The sequence below is a fragment of the Gorilla gorilla genome, chromosome 6, assembly GCF_029281585.2.
Source record: "Gorilla gorilla gorilla isolate KB3781 chromosome 6, NHGRI_mGorGor1-v2.1_pri, whole genome shotgun sequence".
NCBI lineage: Eukaryota > Metazoa > Chordata > Mammalia > Primates > Hominidae > Gorilla > Gorilla gorilla.
This window is the reverse complement of record NC_073230.2, coordinates 136045366-136064836: the sequence shown is the minus strand read 5'-3', so window position 1 is coordinate 136064836 and position 19471 is coordinate 136045366. Positions and strand designations below refer to the sequence as shown.

At 37.6% G+C, this 19471-nt stretch overlaps 1 protein-coding gene across 4 annotated transcripts in view; it reads left to right on the top strand.

Moving 5' to 3' along the window:
- GRM8 (glutamate metabotropic receptor 8) overlaps positions 1-19471 on the top strand; it is an 824239-nt gene that overhangs the window by 271239 nt on the left and 533529 nt on the right. The gene's annotated exons all lie outside the window — the stretch shown is intronic.

The window sequence follows — 19471 nt, the reverse complement described above, 5'->3', positions numbered from 1 at the left end:
ACAATACACTCTTTCTGAATAAAGACAGTTTTATTTATTCCTGTCTGTCTTCCTTATGTATCATTTTTTCTTTTTGCTTTATTGAACTGGGACTTGCAGTATAATGTTCAATAAGAGCAATGAGAGTAGACATTCTTGCCTCATCCCCAACCTTGTCAGGAGAGCATAAGAGCTTAGGACATTGTATTTGCATTTGTATATTTGTAACTAAGCAAGGCACTGTGATCAGTTTATTGGCTACAGTTTTTTTCCTTACTCAGATTCTGTAATCACTGGTTATAGTAGCTTTAGGCACTTTAACTCTGTTTCAATTAGAGAAGTTCTTATTTATCTATAATGTTATCTATTTAGCTGCTGCATATTTTTTTCAGATTCCATAGCTTAAAATCATTTTAAAATTACTGGTATAATGTCATGCTATTGACTTTTATTAAAGTTCAAAGCAGCCACTGAACCTCACTGATGAAAACACTGTGTATTATGGAACTTAATTTGTCTTGGGGAAGGGCCATGAGAGAAATTCCTACTGAAATTTTAGTACTAAGGCTACACTGAGTATCAGCATATAAAAATATAGACCATACACCTTCCCTCTAAAATAATGAGATTTTAAAAATCAACTCTGTTTCCATTTTTGCTTTAGTAGAAGTTCACAGTTAAATGTTTTGCATAATTGTGGCCATGATGATTTTTTTATTTGCATCCTTTTTTCCCAGTATTTGCATATGTTTTGGTTTATTTTAACAATCTTAATCTATTTATGTCTTTTGTTGTAAGTCGACTCAAATCCTTTTTAAAAAGGTTTAGATTAAAAATTATAATCTCTTTGAATTAATAAAAAATCTATATCATAAAAGGCCCTAACTTTTAAATAATTAATTGGTATGAATACCTACTTTTAAGAGGCTTAATGGAAAGCTATAAATGGAAAGCCTCTAGGCTTCGGAACACAGTCTTTTACTGGCCTTGTAAGATAAGCTGCTAAAGAGAAACAATTGGAGTGATGATCTTGTTGAAGTGAAGCAAAAATGCTTCTGACTAAAACAAAGCGAAACAACAAACAGAGATCTGCTGTTTCCTTCAATGATTAAAGAGAAATGATTGAATGTCCTGAAAATAACCTAATAAGTGGAACAGTAAAGATTCACATGTCTCAGGTTTCTGGGTGGTATGGCAACAAGAAGTTGTGAGGTTACTGCCAGTCATTTCAGTCTATCTTGTGCTGGAGGAAATGGCTTATTTTGTATCACAATAATTAGAATAATATAAAAAATTTAATCCACATAGCAATTATTAGTTAATATTTGTACTACCTAATTACACAAATGTGCATTTTACATTTACATTATATATTTTAATTCTTATTGTAAATTGTCTTCAGTTAAACTATATATAATGATGATTTTAAAAATAAAGAATTGACTTCTCTAACACCCTAAATGTTTAATTTTTATATGTAATTATTTGGAGAAAAAAGCAACATTTATTTTTAAAACATTTCTATTGTGTTTAGTATTAAAGTGTGCCTTTAATGTTTGAGAGAAATGCTTTGTGTCAAATTCAATGCCAAGTACTTGAAATGCATTATTTTATATTTTTCACAACAATGCTATTGTAGCAATTTCACTTATGCCCATTTACAGATGAGAAATGGAGGCTTGGAAAAGTTTATTAACTTGCCCAAGGTCACACAGTAAAAGGCAGAACCAGGATTTAAACCATGGCTGTCTTAAGTAGCATCTCCATTGGAAAGCATTTGTCTGTGAGTAACGGTAACTTCAACAATCTTTTATTCCCACATCAAGCTATCTGAAAACAGGGGATTGTTTGCGTAGGTTTAGTTGCTTAATAATCCTGTTTAATCCTCTGTTCCATCATTCCCATTGAGTTTGTTTTTCATTTTCATGCTTTTTGTTTCACGGTTGCAAAATACATAATGCAAGCCTAGGTATTGTATGTTCAGGACATGATGAAGGGAGAAGTGACAATGCCAGCCATATTTCTCCTTTTTTTTTTTTTTTTTAATCACGAAAGCAAAATCTTTTCAGGGAACCCTCTGGTGGGTTTTGCTTATATCTCATCAGCCAGAACTGTGTCCAGGGCAATGCTTAGCTGCAAGAGAAGCAGGAAAAATAAGTATTCAGTGTTCCTAGCCACAGAAGAAGGTGGCTGGGGCCTGGGAATGAGTATCGTTGGCCAAACAACAGTGTCTGAGGCAATGGATATTAAATAATGCTGATTCTCTTAGGTTAGCACTAGTGGAATATATGTATGAATTTTAAAGGCAATGATTGAAATGGAGACAGTAAAGCAGAATATTTTACTTCTCTTTAAGGTTTTAATCCAATTTTCCACCAGAGGGCTTCGGAGTGCTTTTCTCTGCCTTCCTATCCCCCATTTTTTTTTTTTTTTGAGTCAGGGTCTTGCTCTGTCACCCAGGCTGGAGTGCAGTGGCTCACTGCAACATCTGCCTCCTGGGCTCAGGTGATCCTCCCACCTCAGTCTCCGGAGTAGCTAGGACCACAGGCACGCACCACCATGCCTGGCTATTTATTTTTATTTTTATTCATTTTCTGTATATTTTGTAAAGATGGGGTTTTGCCATGTTGCCCAGGCTGGTCTCAAACATCTGGGTTCAAGCAATCTGCCTGCCTTGGCCTCCCAAAGTGCTGGGATCATAGGCATGAGCCACCGTGCCCAGCCCCAATAGCCCATTTTCGCAGTGCTGTATTATCTTTCCTGAACATGCCCTTGAAGTGGATACAGTAGTGCGTGTCAGGGTGAGAGGATGGCAAGAAAGAGGAACAAGAACCTGACCCCTGCTCTAGTTTAGGATTTAGTGGAAGACAAGGCAAACATATAGTTGAAAGGGTACAGGACACTGTGATTAGAGGTGCAGATTTCAGCTTATTTTCAAAGTTATAAAAAGGAGATAAGCTTGAATAATCAGGCATTGTTAATAGAATTTAAGCTGGTAAGCTTTGAAGCAGAGTTATGATTTATTATCTTGTTAACCTTTAACTTAATAATCAGAATAATTTAAAAGATAAGAAAAAAGTTTAAAAAAACAGATTCAGTGATAAAAGATTAAGAGAATTTTAGGAAATTTAACGGAAAATAATAACTGTTAGTAAAGTTATAACTTGTAATGGTTAATTAATGTACTTAGGTTTGATTTATTGTACCCTAAGAGCCTCTATGGGATCTCTGTACTTAGGAAGGTTAATATTAATAAGGATAATGACCAAATGACCATCATCATGTCTGGTCCCTCTGGAAATTTTTATAGATGGGATATAGTTTTATATGTTTGAGAGAAGTTTAGTGAGGTCATTCTTTCATTCAGACAATCATATATTAATGCATAGTCTGTGCCAGGAAATACATTTGGCCCCAGTAATATAGAAGTCACAGCTCTTATTCTCAGGAGCTTGTGATCTAGGAGGGAGTTTGTCTTCCATTACCCATTTGACTCTCTCACTTTATGGACCTACTGGTCCTACCTAAATGCCAAAGCCAACTTGACTATTTGAGTGAATTCACTGGTCAAATTGGACAGAAATGCAAAACGAACAGTTAATAAGAATATTCAGGTTGCGTGTATATAGTTTGTATGTTCCTGTTATCCAAAATAAAATGTAGAATTACTTACATCAACTAAAATTCTGCTCTTCCTTACTGTACATACTAAGAACTCATTGCATAATGCTGTTGAATTTGACAAAAATCTGGGAATTACTAACTCAAAAAAATATGGCTTTGCTGGCAGAAAAGTGATTTGTACAAGAACACCCAATGGAGTACCTAGCACATAATAGGCACATAATTAACAATTTTACAAGCAAATGCTGCTGAATGAAAGCAAATGAATCACCATGTCTCTGTAGATTATTTTACAAGAGTTAGTAGGACTTTTATAACTAAATTCTATCACTTATGAAAATAGGAGACATTTTAGAAAAGTAGTTTGTGTTGGTTACTTAAGTCAAGTTAGGTTCAAATTATTGTGCCTTAAGAGCTTCTATAGCAATTTTGCTGGAAATATGTAAAGTGGTGCATGAAAGTTTTCTCATGGTATATCTAAATCCTCTGTTTAACTGACAAGTTCTTTTGATGTCCTTTGCACAAAATGACGCACGTCATTTCGCATGAAGGGCGATGTGCTAGCTGGCAATTGTTTGCTTCCTGCAGGGTTTTGATGGAAGTGTTTTGTGATAGTAGCTTGGTATATATTCCTGACTTTTAGTTTGAAAAGCTCAGTGCATCTGTGTTGTCATTTTTTTTTTAAACGAAGAGCTTTAGTGTCTTTAATTTTGAAACACCCAAATTTTAAATCTCTGTGCCAAGATGGAGAGGACCATTCATTAATGTATTTTTCTGCAGTGTCATTTTCTTTAAATCACAAGGTTATTTCCACACACATGCTAGATTTAAAATTGGAATGAGTACCTACTCCCATAGGTATAGAGAAGAAACCTATTTATTTTAGGTGTTGTAATTTGATAAGAAGTTAGTCTAACTCTCTGGCTGTTGAGTAATTTATAATCATGCTTTGTCTGCTCAGGTACATGTGTTGGAGATAAAACTGTAAACAAGAAGGCCGGGCGCCGTGGCTCACGCCTGTAATCCCAGCACTTTGGGAGGCCGAGGCGGGCGAATCACGAGGTCAGGAGATCGAGACCATCCTGGCTAACACGGTGAAAACCCATCTCTACTAAAAAAAATACAAAAAATTAGCCTGGCATGGTGGCAGGCACCTATACTCCCAGGTACTCGGGAGGCTGAGGCAGGAGAATGGCGTGAACCTGGGAGGCGGAGCTTGCAGTGAGCCGAGATTGCACCACTGCACTCCAGCCTGGACGAGAGAGCGAGACTCTGTCTCAAAAAACAAACAAAAAAAAAAACAAAAAACAAAAAAACTGTGAACAAGATATGCTTCTTGTCCTTAAAGAACGTAACACTTAATATACAAATATTGTGGTAGGTGTTGCTATAGGAGAAAACAGAGTTTGGTGGATGCCGAGCAGGAGGTACATGAGCTAGTGGGATGAGAGTCAAGGAGACATTGGGTATTTGTGTGGGAGCAGCCACATAGTGAAATCACTTTCAGATCTCTACCAGCACGTCTCCTTAGGTGTTTGAGATCTGAAGTCACTTTCAGATCTCAACAAGAAAAGATTTTACATGACTAAAAGCTATAACACCTTTATATTAAATCAGATTCCAAATATGGAAATGATTTAGAATATTGAGAGGTAGCCTGATGGAGTGCTTGAAAGCTCAGACTCTGGAGCCAGACTCATAGGTTCAAATTCTGACTTTGCCTTTTATTGATTCTAGGGATTTAGGCAAGATACTTCTTTTACGCGCAGTTTTCCCATTTGAAAAACAGGGATGATATTACCTAACTCATAAGGTTGTTATGAGGATTAGATGAATTAATATTTATAAAAAAAAGCTTGAAACATTGCCTGATGTAGCAAGTGCTATATCAATGTTTGTTAAATAAATATTGTCATACAAATATAGAAGCACTTAGACACAATTAAACATTTTCCTGTTGTCTTTGATATGACTTATGTCTTCTGTACTTTTCTAAGTCAGTGGAGGTAATTCTAGTGGCCTGAAGCTCATGTTAAATGGTGTTGGGAAATGGGTTAAACACTGATTCACTATGATCTAGTCTCCTCTACTGAGAGGAAATTATTTCTGTATATTAATGTATATGGATATTTTCTATACATTTGTGTATATTAATAATTTTGAACATTTTTCAAGAGGTCTGAGTAACAAATATAAAAGTGCATGGCTTCTCAGAGACCACTACATTTATGATAACAGAAACAGACATTATTATGAAGAAAAGAAAAGTAAAAATAATTTGGGCTTTAGTAACTTTAAGCATCAGTTAACTTCTTTAGTTGTATTTAGGATGTACTCTAACTACAAGAATTAATTCAACCATAATAAAATATGACATAAGGATAAAAAGAATTTTCTTTCTCTTGATTACTAAAGCAGGTTATGATAATAAAAGTGACTTGGGATTACAGGCTGTGTGTGGTGACTCAAGCCTGTAATCCCAGCACTTTGGGAGGCAGAGGCAGGAGGATCATTTGAGCTTGGAAGTTTGAGACCAGGGTTGAAAGACCCTGTATCTACAAAAAATGTTTAAAAAAAATTAGTCAGGGGTGGTGGCACATGCTTTTAGTCCCAGCTACTCAGGAAGTTGAGGTGGAAGGATCACTTGAGCCCAGGAAGAAGAGCTGCAGAGACTGATGATTGTACCACTGGACTCCAGCTGGGACAATAGAACAAGACCCTGTCTAAAAAAAAAATGACTTGAATTTTTGAATTTTTATACATTTAACCCTCATGAAAAAGGAATTATATATTTTTGAAAAGGTGATTAGAATATTTTAACAATCTTTTAGTAGTTCTGCTTCAGTTACTGCTATGATTTAAATGTCCCCTCCAAAACTTATTTCGAAACTTAATCCCCGGTATGGCACTATTGAGAGGTGGGGCCTTTAAGATGTGATTGGATAGTGAGGAACCTGCCTTTATGAACTGATTAATGTATTCATGGCTTAATAGATAAATGGGTTATCATCAGAAGTGACTGGTGGTTTTATCAGAAGAGGAAGAGAGACCTGAGTAAGCATGCTCAGTTTCCTCCCCATGTGATGCCCTGCCCTGCACTGCCTTGAGACCCCACAGAGAGTCCCTGCCAGCAAGATGGCTCTCACCAGACATGGTCTCTTGACTTTGGAGACTTCTCAGCCTCCATAACTGTAAGAAATAAATTATTTTCCGTATAAATTAACCAGTTTCAGGTATTCTGTTATAAGCAACAGAAAGTGGACTCAGATAGTTACTAATAAACTCAAATTGTAATTTTGCTTCTCAGATCTTTAAAATACATAAGAGAAAAACATTTAGTTTGAGATCATAATAAATTAATGAGTTTTCTCTTTTTATTTGTTATCATTCTGTCCAGTGGCAAAGTTATTAATGATAACCAGATACTTTAGTTTGAGGTTGAGCTGATTTTAGTTTGTGGATGTTAATCCAAAAGTTGCCAACAGAAAGACATTCTGTGGCTAATTCAAGCTATTGAGCATAGGGCCGTATACCCTGTGGAAAAAGACATAATGTGGGCTTCATGCACGTGACAAGGAAATGGGAAATATTAATATATATGAAGTTGGCCAAAATGTGCTAAAATTGTTTGCTTGTGCTTCTTAAAACTCTAATTTGTGTCAATAAGCTCAGTAAATGATCTCTAAAATCTTTTCTTCTACTTCATGCATGTGTGTGTGTGTTTTGTGTGTGTGTGTGGTAGAAGAATTTATTGGAAACTGGGAGTATAATTATCAGGAAACTTTTAATTACATAAAATGAGGCATATGCAGGTATATATCACATGAACCAAAAGGTGCATCCGCCTGAAAAGTCTAAAATCATTTTCAGAACCAAACAGGTTATAATTCTTACTCCTAAGTAAAATGGTAAAAATAACAGAATTATTCAATTTTAGGGTTATCTTTTCAAGGCAATAACTTCATGAAAAAGAAACTTGATTCCATAGATAATAGGGAGTCATAATGTATTACTGAGTAGGGTAATGACAAAATCTATATTAGGCAGGGTTCTCTAGAGTGACAGAACTAATAGGATATATTTATATCTATATATAAAGGGGAGTTTATTAAGTAGTATTAATTCACATGATCACAAGGTCCCACAATAGTCTGTTTGCAAGCTGAGGAGCAAGGAAGCCAGTCCGAGTCCCAAAGCTGAAGAATTTGGAGTCTGGTGTTCAAGGGCAGGAAGCATCTAGCACGGGAGAAAGATATAGGCTGGGAGGCTAGGCCAGTCTAGCTTTTCACGTTTTTCTGCCCACTTTATATTCTTACTGTGCTGGCAGCTAATTAGGTGGTCCCCTGATTAAGGGTGGGTTTGCCTTTCCCAGCCCACTGACTCAAATGTTAATCTCCTTTGGCAGCATCCTCACAGACACACCCAGGATCCATACTTTGAGTCCTTCAATCCCATCAAGTTGACACTCAGTATTAACCATCACAAGTCCACCCTTGCCAACTTGAACCCATACACATCCTGAGATCATATGTAATCTTCAAATAAAGACAATAATAAGGTCATAATTACGCCTAACATAATACAACTATCCTTCATGCAACTGGAAACACACCAATCCCCAAGCCAAATGCTATTCCATGGAGTTAACAATACTTAAATACTGATGTGGATATGAAGTCAATAAATCTTATGTCACATGATAAAGGAAAAAGGAAATAAAATGAAGATATTTTCTTGGTACAAATGAAGATATTTTCTGTATACCTGAACAAACATGTTTTTAACAAAAGGAGGAAGAAATACTCATGACAATTACAGTCCTTGTTTCTGCAGTTGGTCACGTGGTCATAGCTGGTATTGATGACTACACTCTTCTCCTACCCATTCTGTATTCTCTTTGCCTTTAGCAAGCACCTTAGCAGGCCGTGGGTTTTTTTCCTGGTGGAGTGACCCAAACCTTTATTCCTGAAGTGTCTGGGTCATTTGTAGTCCTGCCTGGATTGGGCTATTGTAGTTTCCCATTGACCTTAATCACAGGGCATGGTAATACTAAGAGATGCCCTAATGGATCTCCTGTATTCCACGCATACTCTTCCTTACCTCCGTTGTGGAGTAGTAGACTGATTTCATCTTGATAGTCTGGGTCAGTCACCCCAGCCAACATTGTAACTCCCTTCTTAGCCTGTTGACTTAAAGGTAGGAGGAACCCCAAGTGTCCAGGTAGCAAAAATTTTGCTAGTGGGTCACGAGGGGTGATAATAAGAGGTGCCACTTCCACTTCCACCCCTGATTGCTGGACCATGCATATCCCGGCTATGGGAAAAACAGTACCATATATTGGAAGCTGGTTCAGAGCATACACAGCCTTCTGGAGAACTTTGCCCCAGCCCTGCAAAGTATTGTCACTTAGTTGGCATTTTAATTCTGACTTCCAAAGGCAATTCTATTATCCTTTCAATCCAGATGCTTCAGGATGGCCTTTTGATGGCACCACTAACCATTACTCCTAGTGACCCACTAGCAAAATTTTGCTTCCTGTTCCCACAATATTATGTTCTGCTGGCCTAGAGGTCTTAGTTCCAGAGGGAGGAACACCAGGAGACACAACAATGATTCCTTTAAACTGGAAGTTAAGATTGCCACCTGGACACTTTGGGCTCCTCCTACCTTTAAGTCAACAGGCTAAGAAGGGGGTTACAGTGCTGGCTGGGGTGATTGACCCAGACTATCAAGATGAAATCAGTCTACTACTACACAACAGAGGTAAGGAAGGGTATGCATGGAATATAGGAGATTCATTAGGGCATCTCTTAGTATTACCATGCCCTGTGATTAAGGTCAATGGGAAACTACAACAGCCCAATCCAGGCAGGACTACAGATGGCTCAGACCCTTCAGGAATGAAGGTTTGGGTCACTCCAGGAAAAAAACCATGACCTGCTGAGGTGCTTGCTAAAGGCAAAGGGAATACAGAATGGGTAGTAGAAGAAGGTAGTCATCAATACCAGCTATGACCACGTGACCAGTTGCAGAAATGAGGACTGTAATTGTCATATTTCTTCCTTCTTTGTTAAAAACATGTTTGTGCATGTATACACTTGTACTAAGAAAATATCTTCATTTTATTTCCTTTTTCCTTTATCATGTGACATAAGATTTATTGACCTGATATCCATGTCAGTATTTAAGTATTGTTAACTCTATGGAATAGCATTTGGGTTGGGGATTGGTGCGTTTCTAGTTGTATAAAGGATAGTTGTATTATGTTAGGTGTAATTATGACCTTATTATTGTCTTTATTTGAAGATTATGTATGATCTCAGGAGACGTGTATAGGTTCAAGTTGTCAAGGGGTGGACTTGTGATAGTTAATACTGAATGTCAACTTGATTGGATTGAAGGACTCAAAGTATTGATCCTGGGTGTGTCTGTGAGGGTGTTGCCAAAGGAGATTAACATTTGAGTCAGTGGGCTGGGAAAGGCAGACCCACCCTAATCTGGATAGGCACCATCTAATCAGCTGCCAGCATGGCCAGAATATAAAGTGGGCAGAAAAGCGTGAAAAGGTTAGACTGGCTTAGCCTCCCAGCCTACATCTTTCTCCTTTACTGGATGCTCCCTGCCCTTGAACGTCGGACTGCAAATTCTTCAGCTTTGGGACTCAGACTAGCTTCCTTGCTCCTCAGCTTGCAGACAGCCTATTGTGGGACCTTGTGATCATGTGAGTTAATACTACTTAATAAACTCCCTAGATAGATAAATAGATAGATATAGATATAGATGTATTTATCCTATTAGTTTTGTCACTCTAGAGAACCCCGACTAATAAGATGCAGTATTTATTTGTCTTCCCTCTGTCAAACCTTGAGCCAACCACTTTTCTCAGATTGCCTGAGAAAGTATAGGGAAAAGAACATACAAGATAGATGAGACATGAAGGAAAGAACTATTAGTGGTGGGGACAGCTTCTTTACATGGTGAAGAGGATGAGAAAAGCCACCCTTAGGCAAAAGAACTCCATGGCCTCTAAGAGGGTGCTATGGTTTAAATATTTTTTCCCTCCAAAGTTGAAACTTAATACCCAGTGTGTCGGTATTGAGAAGTAGGGACTTTAAGAGGTGATTGGCTCATGAGAGATCTGTCCATAGGAATAGATTAGTCTATCCATGGATTAATGAGTTAATGGATTAACTGGTGGCATTATAAGAAGAGGAAGAGTGACTTGAGCTAGCACTTTAGCATGCTCAACTTCCTCGCTATGTGATACCATGCACTACCTTAGGACTGTAGAGAGTGTCCACCAGCAAAAAGGCTCTCATCAGATATGGTCTCTTAACTTTGGACTCAAGTTCTCCTTAAACTGTAAGAAATAAATTATTTAAAAATAAATTACCCATTTTCAGATGTTCTAAGCAGCAAAAAACTGACTTATATATAGAGTGCAAAGCCCCAGAATGGCATAGGAGAAGACTTGTTGCTTCAGACAGGGTTCTTGGCATAATCAATGGTGAGGCTCCCAAACACAGCTGCAATTTTAGCCCCAGAGCCAGCTGTCCTGACTTTGGAAGTCCTAGCCCCAATGAACTTGGCTGCTATGCCAGTATCCCTTGAAGTGGTGCTGGTTTGGAAGCTGTGACTAGGGTTAAGTGAGGTCGGGGGATGTGGGGCTGCCAAATTGCTGAAGCTCTCATCTGTTAGTGTCTCTGGTTGCTTGAGAACTACTGCAGAGAGTGGTGGGCTTAGCACCTGACAGGTGCTCTCAAACAGAGAAAGGTGGGAACACACTTGGCACAGGTGTACATTTTCAGGGGTGAAAGACTGGGGCAAGGGAGCTTCCCTAGTGCAGAGAAGGTTGAGAGAGGCAATGACTGGCACTTTTAAAAGTAGTTTTTAAAGTAGTTGTGATTTAGTGTGCATGACCAATTGTAAGGAAACAAAATTGAGACAATAAACCTTTTGGGGAGGTTGTTTTAGAGATTCATGTATGAGAAATGACAGCTTAGTTAGTATGGCCCACTGGGAATGAAAGAAAGGTAATAGTTCAAGAGAAATTCTGAAGATCTATGCCAAGGTTAAGGAGCTGAGGAGGTGGTGTCTTCCAAGGGCGAATGCCTAGTAGTTTGTTGTACTATTTGAGAATATAAATAGTTAAGAGTTACATTTAAAACTGATGATTGAAAAGTTAAAGTTTGGAGAACCTTTCAAGACAGAATCAAGGACAGAGGCAAGAATTAAGCTTTGAGTAAAAGTTCTAAAGAAACAAAGGCTGAAGAAACTCTAGATTCAAGTAAATATTAAAACCATTAGTTACTGTCATCTGAAGAAAATCAAGAGAAAGCAGGCCAGCTGCTGTAGGGATGGATCCACTTGAATGAAACCAAAATATCTTGTTACCATGAAGCTAAAAATGATACAAACTAATACTGAAATTCATAACTGAAAGAATCATTTCCATTAGGTGTTGACTTGTTTATCATTAATTTTTTCTGACCAGAATGTAAGCTCCATGAGAGTAGGTGCCATGTCTGTTTTACTTGTGGTTATATGTTCAGTAGTTAGACAAGGGATTGATAAATATTTATTGAATGAATAAATGCATAAACCCTTGCATACTCTGACCTTAAGTGGGAGATAAAGTCTGCCCAAGTCCAAGAACAATGTTTGCCCAAATTGAGAACAAAATGGAATCCTAGGGCACACTGTCCAGTAGCGCATAATGAAAATATTCTGTATACTAGCCACATATGGCTATGGAGCAGTTGAAATGTGGCTTGTACATCTGAGGAACTAATTGCCACATGCAGCTTGTGGCTACTGTATTGGGCAATGCAGATGTGTATAATGACTTCACCAGTTAGGAAACCTGCCTCTTCTGGGCAGATGTAACCTGTGCCAGGGAAGTGGCCTTGCCAGGGGCCAGAAGCAGTGTGGGACTTGGGAAGGAAATAACGGATTCACTGCTGGGGCTGGTTTTATTAATCCTTAGCCCAAGGGATAGGAGCTGTCTGCCAAGCTTATGTGAGATCCAGGTTACTTCACCAGGGAAAGAGAGCAGAGAGGTGTTTGGGTCCAAAGCCCTAGTTAGCAGTAAAAATGAGTTTACTCTGAAGGTCTTTGTGAAAATACCTGTTAGAGAACTAGAGGCTTTCATAGATGACTAGAAAAACTTCAAGATTTAGGGATTCTGGTCACCTTTCTTTGTACCACATGAACGATAATTGCATTCGATCATTAAAAGACAGACTAGGCTCATATAAATGCTTAACAAACACTCAAGACACCTGGGAATTCACAGTTGGGGAAAGCGATGTCTTTCAGTACTGTAAGTATAGCAGATACTAAAAAATACTTCTATGTATTTAGCTATGTATTAAATTAGATGAACATTTATATTTATCATGTGTATCTAATTTTTATTAGATTTTGAAATATTATACTGTGGTTTTCGTTTTAGCAGATTTACCTGGTTATAGCTTGCTTAGGCAAGTATTAGAATTATTCTGATTTCCTTGAGCTCCCTGCAGCTTGGCCGGGAGAGAAGGAGGGAATTGTTCAGGAGTGTGCTAAATTGGCTTTGTATTTAGAATTCACCCAGTGATAATACATATCAATATCATGTATTGAGCTGCATGTGGGAGCAGATGTTTGGCATGTTTCAGGCTACTTCTGGGAATAGTCTGTATTGAAGAAAGGAAAGTATGCTTCAAATCTTTACACATAATTTATGCAAGTGAATAAGGATTTCTCACAAAGGAAGAATGCCGGACAGACTATTATATTTAGCAAGATAAACTGTGCTGTGTGCAAATTCCCAAAGTTGGCCAGTATAGCAGAGGACAAAGAAATATTAATAAATTCCTGTTTTATAGGAGATTAGTTCTCTAACGAGCAAACAAGCAAGAAAATAGGGGAGTCTGTTAGGGTTTTCTGAAGATTGGTTCACCTCCCTTAGGCTAACCATTTGTTTTCATTGTCTTTATGAGAGAAAGTCTTTTGTAAGGATTTAATGTGCACCACAGGAAAATGTTTACATATTGGAATCTTAAGGTTTGGAGGGACTTTCAAAAATCACCTAATCCTGCCACCTATCTAACACTTGACTTGGTTTTGCAAAAGTCTTACCAAGGGTCATCCAATCAGGGTTTCAGCATCTTCAGGAGAGAGAGTGATCAGTAGCTCCCAAGCGGAGCCATTCTGTCCTTAGAGGACTTTGACACCAAGGTACCCTTAGAGAGTCTAATTCATCTGTCCTACTTGTAACCACTGGGGTCAAACACAACACCTCTAATTCTTTTTCCCAGTGAAGTTGCTAGGATATTTGAGCATGCTGATCAGATCTCCAGGGTAAATATGCTCAAGTACTTTGAGGAATTCTTGGATATTATTGATCTGATTGTTTGTACATCTCAGGTCATGCTTGAATGTGCTCAGTTTCTCCATGCTTGTATTGCAGTACTTCATGGGTTGTCCAGGCTATATAGAGATAAGTGGGGCTTTTGCTTCCTTTTATACAGATTCTCTCCTCCTTTTCCTCTCCTTCCTCTCCTCTCCTGTCTTTTCCTCCCCTCCGCTCCCCTACTCTTTTTCTCCTTCCCTCCTCTCCCCTGCTATAATACATTACATTTATTCATTCACTCAAAAATATTCCATTTACTGTTGATTCACATTAACCTTTCTGTAGACTAAAATCTCTAAGTCTTAGTTGCCTGTATTGCTACTATGCCACATCTTCTCCATTCTGTACAAAACAATTGTCCTTTTGGACTTAATCACATCATTTTACATTTACTTCTATTTCTTTTCAATTTATTTCTATTATTACTTTTCATTTGTGGATAATTCATTTCTGTAAGTACTTTAAAATTTATTTTTATTAATTTAAGATATAGTCCTTGTCTCCAACCTGTCAGCTTCCAACCCCATTCAGTCATCCACATGGCCACTCTCCCTTCTACAAATTTTATGATGTCTGCTCTATTTTCTTCCAGGACATTGAGTAACATGGTGAAACAAGTGGAACCCAGAAAATAATTCTATGATTCTGAGATTTAGAACTAGGTTGATGCTGATGCACTAGTTAACACCGTTTGAATATAGCTGTTGAAACTGTTACTGATCTGCCTCACAGTCTGGGCACTCAGCTCCTGTAATCCATTTTATCTACAAGATTAAGTTAAAAGACCTTCTTCTGTTCTCTTTGGAGGTGATGTGTGCTAGGTTATCTTCAATTTCTGTAATCTTAGGAATTATATCAAAGAAGGAAAGGGCATTTCATGATTCTTATTTCCTTCTCCAGATATTGTGTTGTCCTCTCTTTAGCATATTTCTTAGACAAGCAGTACCCTTTGATTCTCTAACAGACACGTAGGACTGAGAGGAGGGTACCAGAAACAAACTGAATATTCAGGTAATTACTATAAATTGTGATGCATTTTATGGTAGCACAAAACATAACAAGTTGCTTTGCCATATCAAATGAAATCCACTATTTTCTAGTCAGCAGAGAACTTGAAATAATTGATGTTTTTGTTAAAACAAATCAGAACCTCTGAACCATGGCTAATTCTTATTTCTGAAGGTTTTTCTTGTATTTTCAAAGAACTGAAAATATTTAAAATTTTTAGCCACATCAGTGTCATGAAAATTCAGGAGATTTATATACATTTTGGTGAAAATAGAAGAGGCACACAAAGAATCCCTCAGTAAAAATAAAAACCTTGCAGCAAGGTGTATGCTAATAAGTCAGTTGGATACAACAGTGATGGACAGAATTGAAAAATTTCAAATCAGTCTTTATCTTCTTATGTGGAAAATAGGTGTTGCATTCATTATGCAACTAAATCAAGGTAAAATCTGTAAAAAAAAAAATAATGAAAATAAAACCCCAACCCCCTGTCATCTCTACAGTAAAACAGGAACTAGTTTCCTATAAAGACATGGCTGCTTCCTTCTCATTCAAGTCGACAGATACTCTCTATGACCAGTGTGACTGTTTCTAAGTTGTCATTATTCAGGTCACTGAGTTTTATATTAAATTTTATTCCACATGTGCAGTCATTTAAATTATGTAGACATTTTAATAAAATCAGTGTTATCCTTTTGGAAACATAAGACCATTTTTTGTTAAATTTCATGATACTTTGTATTTTCGTTTTTTTTTGTTGTTGTTGTTTTGAGACAGAGTCTCGCTCTGTTGCCCAGGCTGGAGTGCAGTGGCGCCATCTTGGTTCACTGCAAGCTCCGCCTCCTAGGTTCAAGCGATTGTCCTGCCTCAGCCTCCCGAGTAGCTGGGACCACAGATGCCCACCACCATGCTCAGCTAATTTTTTGTATTTTTAGTAGAGACGGGTTTCACCATATTAGCCAGGATGATCTTAATATCCTGATCTTGTGATCCGCCCCCTTCGGCCTCCCAAAGTGCTGGGATTATAGGCGTGAGCCACTGCGCCCGGCCAATACTTTGTATTTTCCATTCTCCAATTGGAAGCATAAAAATTTAAGAACATCGTAGTTTTAAAAAGAGTATTATGATAAAGCTTTAATTTCTGATTTTAGAAAGGAATTCAATATGGACCAGGACCAGAAGAGGCTTCTAAGGTTTGAAAATATATTTTTTGAAGTATAGATTTCATTGATAGTTTATGTGTGTGTTTCCAGTATAGTGAGAAAATGAGAAAGTCATCCATATCCATGTGTTTTTCAACTTCATTATCACTACAATTTGTAACTATTTGGACCTTGAAGAAATGTCCTTGGCAGTCCCTGATTTCATGTTTGTTTGTCCATCTGGGTTGAGCCCTGGTTAGAAAATTAATAATAATTAAATTAATATTAACGTAAGTAATAATAAAGAGAGGACTGGGTGGTCATGAGGTAGGCAGGAGTTAAAATGAAATTTTCTTAGTTGAAAGTTTATAAAAACAGCTATCTATTATCTCAACACTTCATTAGAGATTTACATTCTTAGGATTTTTAGAAGCTGAAATAAGTATTTTATTTTCTTGTTATAATTAACTCATGTGTATGGAGACTACCAGAGATAATTATTGAAGTTATTAGAAATTCTGAGCTCCCAAATAGAACTGTCATAAGATCTTGTCCTGTTCTGTGATGGCTTACAGAATTAATGCATTTCCTATGGGCAGGAGTGTTAGCATAAAGTTGAGGGTAGGCCCATGCCTTCCCCACCTTCATCCAAGATTCCCAGAGTGAAGGCAAATGGGAGTGGCCATAAACTTGATAAGACAAACAGATTATACAAAATCTACTTTCTTTGTTTTGAAACAAATTACAAACTGCAATTTAAAACTCAAGATGGAAAATAGAAGCCTACTAGGGCCACGTCCTGGTAACATATGTGACCTTCATCATCCTCCCTTCTCCCTGAAATGTAAATTGTCTCCCTATATAATCCGCAAATCTCAAGATTGGAATTCATGTTTAAGAAGAAAAACCTATCTTGGTCTAACACCTTGACACCTTCCTTCTAACTGTGCTATACTCTCCTTTGATCTGATTGACTGATGTGTTCTGGTCATGAACATGACCAGTTCATGTGGGTAACTGCTATTCAGTGGGAGAAGTCTTCTTCTAAATTTAGAGGGTGGGTGCTCTTACACCAAGAGGAAATATTTTTTGTTTCATAAACAGTCTATGGAATTAGGTGGTTGATTATGATATTGGGTTATATTCTTGTTCTAAGAATGGGAATTCCAACCTATGAGCCCTCTCAGCTTTGAGGCATCTGAACTTTGAGTCCCACTTGCAGCTGTCACATTGACTAAGTTAGTGGTTTTTTTTTTTTTTTTTTTTTTTGAGACAAGAGTCTCGCTCTGTCACCCAGGCTGGAGCGCAGTGGCGCGATTTTGGCTCACTGCAAGCTCCGCCTCCCGAGTTCACGACATTCTCCTGCCTCAGCCTCCTGAGAAGCTGGGACTACAGGTGCCTGCCACCATGCCTGGCCAATTTTTAAAAATATTTTTAGTAGAGACGGGATTTCACCGTGTTAGCCAGGATGGTCTCAATCTCCTGACCTCGTGATCTGCCCATCTAGCCTCCCAAAGTGCTGGGATTAATTATAGGTGTGAGCTACTGTGGCCAGCCAAGTTAGTGGTTTTTAATCAGAATTGCACATCACAATAACCTGGGAAGCAAGCCCACACTTATATCTCCACCTACCTTATTTCGTCAGTTCCAGTATGTACTTTTTTCCCCATATTTTCTAATTTTTGAAATCTGGATATGCTTTACATTAGTTTGATCAAAGTTTTTTAAGATAAATTTTATTGTGCATATGTGAGGCTTACAATGTGATGTTATGGGATACATGTAGACAGTAAGGTGTTTACTATAGTGAAGCAAACTAACATATCTATCATCTCATGGAGTTACTTTTTTGGTGACAAAAGCAGGCAACTAAATCTACTTATTTAACGCAAATGCCCAATACAATACAATTTTATTAACTACAGGTTGTGTATCTTTTATCCAAAATACTTGAGGCCAGAAGTGTTTCAGATTTGGGCCTTTTTCTGGATTTTGGAATATTTACACATACATAGTGAGATATCTGGGGGATGGGATCCAAGCCTAAACACAAAATTTATGTTTTATTACACCGTATACATATAGCCTAAAAGTAATTTTTATTCAATATCTTAAATAATTTTGTTCATGAAACAAAGTTTGTGTATGTCGAATGATCAGAATGCAATGTTGCCACTATCACAGGTACCTGTGTAGCATCATGTCTGTGCTCAGAAAGTTCCAGATTTTGGAGCATTTTGGATTTTAGATCTTTGGATTAGGGATACTCAACCTACATAATCCTCATGTTGTTCATTATATTTCTGGACCTGTGCATTCTAGGTAACTGCTACTCTCTCTGTATAGTTGACTTTTTTATTTAGACTCCACATATAAGAGAGATTATGCAGTATTTTTCTATGTTTCATTTATTTCACTGAGAATAATCATGGTTTAATTTCTGCCTTATCTTTCTTAGTGATACATAAAATAATGGTGTATCTTATGATCAATGGCATCTTAGAATCAATGAAATATTGATTGCATCAACATCTCTGAGGGGGATGGTGTCTCACTGTGTGAATTTTACAAAAGCCCTACAGTTGAGTCTGATGCACACCATTGGTTATAAATATGTTGACCTAGATCTTGGCATATTTTTAAAATTAACAACAATAATAAACTTATCACTGACATTCATTGGTTCCTCTCTTGCCAGGACCTGGGCTAAGCACTTTCTATACTTTTAATCTTATTTAATTATCCCAACCAACCTATTGGATAGGTGTTATTATCCCTACTATATGGATTAAGATACAGGCTTAGAGACATGAAGTAACCTGTCCAAGGACATGTACGTATTAGTAGAAGAGCAAGTACATGAGCCCAGGTGGGTTTCACTCCAAAGCTCTAACCACTATGTTATACAGCAAAGCAATGGTTTGTAAAGTGTGGTCTGCAGACCAGCAGCATCAGCATCCTCTGGGATGTGTTAGAAATGCAAATTTTGGGGCCCTACTGCAGACCTAAGGTATGAGAAACTCTGAGAGTGGGGCCCAGTAATGTGTTTTTACAAGCTTTTCCAGGTGTTTCTGGTGCATCCTAAACTATTAGAACTATTAAGACCACTGTTGTACAGCATACAATGCTCCTGCAATAGGAATACAAGACATAGCTAATAAAGATAGGACCTAATAAAGTTTATTGGATAGCTGTCTGGCTCATATTGTAATCTTAAGATAATGCCATATTTGCAAGGTTGACTAAGCTTTTAGTTCCTTAATAACAAATAAAATTGCATTTGCTCAAATGTGCTTTAATTATAGTTCCCAGTAGGCAGAAC